Source organism: Leptidea sinapis, chromosome 9 (genome assembly GCF_905404315.1).
Source record: "Leptidea sinapis chromosome 9, ilLepSina1.1, whole genome shotgun sequence".
Taxonomy (NCBI): Eukaryota; Metazoa; Arthropoda; class Insecta; order Lepidoptera; family Pieridae; genus Leptidea; species Leptidea sinapis.
Genome location: NC_066273.1, coordinates 9,724,124 through 9,730,123, shown reverse-complemented (window position 1 = coordinate 9,730,123; position 6,000 = coordinate 9,724,124).

Genomic DNA, 6,000 nt, shown 5'->3' with positions numbered 1-6,000 from the left:
ATAATCATTTTTAGTGGCACCGTTTATAGCTCCGCTGCAATCCCCATGCTTAGAACAATAGATTGTTTTAATAAATTATTGCAGTGATGTCGTCAACATTATATAAATATATCTTACTTCATGGAATCAATCTGTTGAAACAAAACCAAAAAAACTATTCCAAAACAATAGATATAATATGCACTAAAAAGTATTAAAATAATTGCGTATTTTTATACAATCTAATCAACCTAATTAATTAATCTAATTCTAATTTTGGAATACTAAGTTATTTTGAAGTCGGTTGTTTTGTCAATAATATTTTTTTATTTTTAGTGAATTTGTAGTAAACTAACCAATTTGTCTGAATATATATATATATATATATATATAGGTCGTTGGCGTGATCCTAAGCCTCAATTGATCATAATATTCGACTACGACATAATATTGAAGAGTGCCGTTACTTATGGATGGATTCCATTATCAGAACCTAACCACCTTTGAAGTATATCCTTAATAAAAAAAGAATCATCGAAATCGGTTGGCGTAGGTAATATTGCGTTATTCGTCAATTTTTGCGCACATACTTAGTGCAAATTTACGACTTTTTTGTTTCTCATGGTTGCCATTGTCAGATCTGGCCTAAATTACAATGGGACCACACGGAAAGCGCCAGGTCTCAAACAAAAAAGAATTATCAAAATTGGTTCACCCAGTCGAATATTCTAAGGTAACTTACATAAAAATAATACAGTTGAATTGAGAACCTCCTCCTTTTTTGAAGTCATTGAGTATATTAAATACAATAGGTACTGTCACCACAGAATAGATAATGATACCTACAGATAACACTAAAACAAAGTGCTCGTGGCTAACACTCGGTAGAACATCTTTCCGTTAGTTGTTGTTCCCGCAGGTCTTGCGCGAGTTTTTTTTTTTATGACAATAAGCGATGAGGCGGGCAGGACGTTCAGGTAATACTAATTGATATGCCCTGCCCAATAAAATGCTGTGCCGCTCAGGATTCTTGAAAAAACCAAAAGTTCTGAGCGGCACTACAATAGCTCTCGTCACCTTGAGTCTCATGGCTTGAGATATAAGATGTTAAGTCTCATTTGCCCAGTATTTTCACTAGCTAAGGCGGCCTTCAAACCGAAACACAATAATGCTTACACATTACTGCTTCACGGCAGAGAAAGGCACCGTTGTTGTACCCATAATCTAGTCGGCATCCTGTGCAAAGGAGCCTCCCACAGGTCGCATCTACGAACAAATCTTCGATCGATCTTTTTTGTTCGCAGCTTCGCTATCATCAAATCTATAAGAAAAACGTAAACTTCGTGACTTTTTAATACTGTTTCATTGAAATAAGTCAGTAATTTATTACATATCTAGCTGATACCCCGCGACTTCGTCCGCGCACACATGGGACTGAGTAGAGACAGAAATCAATTTAAAAAAAAACATAACATTTGCTGTCACGACACTTTTTGTAAACAATGTTGTGTTCTACAAAGTCATAGGACATTATTTTATTCTATCATTAATACTTTTTGCAGCGCACGCGATGTACATAATATTTTAAGTATTTTTTACACCTTTGAGTTACATTATTGGAGTTTTAGTAAGGATCCCTCATTTTTTTTAAATATAATAAAGCCTATGTAACCCGGGGATAGTGTAGCTTCCCAATAAAGATTTTTACAAATCGGTTCAGTAGTTTCGGAGCCAATGTAAACAAAGAGACAAACAATAAATCTTTCCTCTCTTTATTCTACCATCTCTTTCAATTCATTGTCTGTTATTCACCTGTGAGGGCGGTCTTCTACGTGGTTCGTTCTTCAAATCAAAGTTTCCATCACGAAAGCGTTTAAACCAAAATCGCACGTTGCTTTCATTAGCAGTCCCCTCTCCAAACGCAACATTGATATTGCGAGCTGTTTCTACCGCGTTACTTAGTATTCATAAATCACTCGAATTTTCGAAGTATCCGTATTTTTTGTCCAAGCTGAATAAAAAAAAACAACTGAAAGTCGATAATCAATGTTGCACGTTTTTTAAAAGAAGAATTACATAGGTTCCTTTGTGGAAAAAGTTTCACTCAAATGTCGCAAACCATGAAGATTCTAACTTCTATGTCAATTCGAGGTACCTGTAACAATAAAAACGGCAATTTCATATTTTAACACCAATATTAGTATAGATGTGCTTGATGTCACTTTGCTTTAAATGTTATATAACAAATGTTAAATAAATAAATAAATAAATAAATAAATAAATAAATAAATAAATAAATAAATAAATAAATAAATAAATAAATAAATAAATAAATAAATAAATAAATAAATAAATAAATAAATAAATAAATAAATAAATAAATAAATAAATAAATAAATAAATAAATAAATAAATAAATAAATAAATAAATAAATAAATAAATAAATAAATAAATAAATAAATAAATAAATAAATAAATAAATAAATAAATAAATAAATAAATAAATAAATAAATAAATAAATAAATAAATAAATAAATAAATAAATAAATAAATAAATAAATAAATAAATAAATAAATAAATAAATAAATAAATAAATAAATAAATAAATAAATAAATAAATAAATAAATAAATAAATAAATAAATAAATAAATAAATAAATAAATAAATAAATAAATAAATAAATAAATAAATAAATAAATAAATAAATAAATAAATAAATAAATAAATAAATAAATAAATAAATAAATAAATAAATAAATAAATAAATAAATAAATAAATAAATAAATAAATAAATAAATAAATAAATAAATAAATAAATAAATAAATAAATAAATAAATAAATAAATAAATAAATAAATAACAAATATTGGTAAAATAAATATTCAAAGTTTTTTCTAAAAATTATTTTTTACTTTTTAGTTTTGTTTTCTTTAAAAGCGTGTTTTATAGTTTTATTGTTACTGTTATTTAAGTTAGATAATTAATACGCCAAGATAAAGTCTATTGCTATTAGACAATCGATAAAAGCAACCCAGGAATTTTAGTGTGCGTGACCGGAAAAATAAATTATCAACATGCCTTTTATTCATTTACTAGTTGACCCGACAGACGTTCTGTATATAATGAATAAAATAATGTTTTTATATGAATTTGTCAATAATATATATCATAACACCAAAAATTACTTCGGAAAATATGCACCCTGCTGTCGTAATGAAATTGTTTCACAGCAGAACTGTCAAACCGTGCGTCAATAAATTCTCTCATAGAAATTATGTATGGACGCATCAAAGAAAAAACAAATTGGTTGTTTTTATTTAATTTTGCTGCATTTTCCTATTTATTCACCTTTTAAACGTTACCTGGACATCCACAAATTATGCAAAACCAAAATTAGCCAAATCGGTCCAGCCGTTCTCGAGTTTTAGCGAGACTAACGAACAGCAATTAATTTTTATATATATAGATGTGCATAAGTAGTTGTGTACTAAGCTATATATGTTACTATTGGTTTTTAACTATCTCACGAGAGCTTTTTAATTTTCTGGGATGAAAATTATGTAAGATGTTGACCGAGGATATAAGGTACCATCATGAAAAATTTCAATTAAGGACGCGTTTACGAATCCGACGAAAATAAGATATATTTCGGTAGAGTTTGTGATGAAATTAAACTAAGTCTAACAAAACTAAAAATTGCCACAAGTAGATTACTTCTTTATCTCCAATTAGCGGGAAATGTTTGCTTTGAAATTTTGATATTTTATGTCGTAAAAACGATTATCCGTTACCTCTTCACACAAAATTGACGAAATGGGGCTTCATTCAGGATCAGTTTTCTGCTACCACTTACACAATTTTGGCTCTTAAAAATTATGTAAGGAAAGCAGATATAATATTTTCAAAAACACGGGAAATAAATTAATGAATATCTAATAAATAATCTCAGAAAAAAATAAAAATGAATCGTCTAAAATTCATATATATATTTCTGATAAGCATGAGCTTTAAAGTGTGGTATTAAGGGTTATTTTATTTTGTCACTCCGTACGCATTGCACAGAAAGATCTATCGAAATAGCCTCAGTCCGCGCTCGGCCGCCGTCGTGGATAGACCCTGTGTCGGTTGTAAACAGCAGCTCGTACTCGGAAAGATCGCTATACGAACATGAATATTATTTATAAGCTATACAATACTGTCTTTGATACTTTACATATTTTGTACGAAGTCAGATTTTCAATGAATTATGTTTCTGTATTTTTTTGAAGAATTAGTGATTTATGAGTTCATCTCTAAATATAAGGTCTAATCGAAATCCAAGATGGCGCTTACAAAACTGGCAACTTTTCTTCATGGGTGTCATTTTCATGGTTTTCGGGGTCAACAATAACAAATATCGGGTCTAAATCGAAATCCAAGATGGCGCCTACGAAATTTACCAACTTCACTTCATGGGTGTCATTTTCATGGTTTTCGGGGTCACCAATAACGAATATCGGGTCAAAATCTAAATCCAAGATGGCGCCGATGAAATTTACCAACGTCTCTTCATGGGTGTCATTTTCATGGTTTTCGGGGTCAACAATAATGAATAGCGGGTCAAAATCGAAATCCAAGATGGCCCGATGAAATTTACTTCTCTTCATGGGTGTCATTTTCATGTTTTTTTAATAATATTAATTATTAATTAAAAACTTTATTTGGTTCAAAAATACAGAAATCTTATTACTAATAACAATATTATGGACATTACAGAACCAAAATGGTGTCTAGTCAGCATTATGCTGGGAATTTTACTTCTCAACGCTGGTATTCTTTAGACACCGAGACACAGATTTTGAGAATTAAATATTTATATATTTATAATCCCCCAAGTCTATGCTACCATAAACATTGGCAATAAATTTATATATATATATATATATATATATATATAATATTAAATATATATATTTATATATATGTATATATATATATATATATATAATAATAAAAAATTATATTAAATCTGTTAGTAACTAATACACTTCTCAATTTAAGGAAAATATTAATAACATAACATTAAGGCGAGGTTTTCCCAACACTTTTGGTAAAAATTGCGCGAACGTTAGATTCGATAGGTACGCATGGACACGGGCGTCGGACATGGCTGAGAACGAACCGAGCGATGCGGGTCAACGATCGCCGACCCAGAATGAACCGCGTAATATTTTTTAAAACTTACAGTTGTGCTAGAGTACGGAATTACTGTGATAATATTTTTTTATGCATTTTTGAAGTAAATCTTTTTTATCGACGTATGAGAGAAATGTTATATTACGCGCAAAATTATGATTTCAACATTATGGATATCGTATCCGAGATTCTCGAAGGTGCAGAGAACTAATTTGGGATCATTTTTGAAATCCAAGATGGCCGCCGCGCAACATTATGATTTCAACAATATGGGTATCGTATCCGAGGTTCTCGAGGATGCAGAGAACGAATTTGGGAACATTTTTGAAATCCAAGATGGCCGCCGCGCAAAATTATGATTTCAACAATATGGGTATCGTATCCGAGGTTCTCGAGGGTGCGGAGAACGAAATTGGAATCATTTTTGAAATCCAAGATGGCCGCCGCACTTAATTATGATTTACTAACCTCAAATTTTAACCTTAAAAGATTTTTTAACCTCGGCCACCGCTCAAAATTCGTCCTCGACACCCTCGAGAACCTCGGATACGGTATCCATATTGCTGAAATCATAATTTTGTGCGGCGGCCATCTTGGATTTCAAAAATGATCACAAAATGGTTATCTGCACCCTCGAGAACCTCGGACACGATATCCATATTGCTGAAATTATAATTTTGTGCGGCGGCTATCTTTGAATTCAAAAATGATCACACAATCGTTCTCTGCACCCTCGAGATCCTCGGACACGATATCCATATTGCTGAAATCATAATTTTGTGCGGCGGCTATCTTTGAATTCAAAAATGATCACACAATCGTTCACTGCACCCTCGAGAAC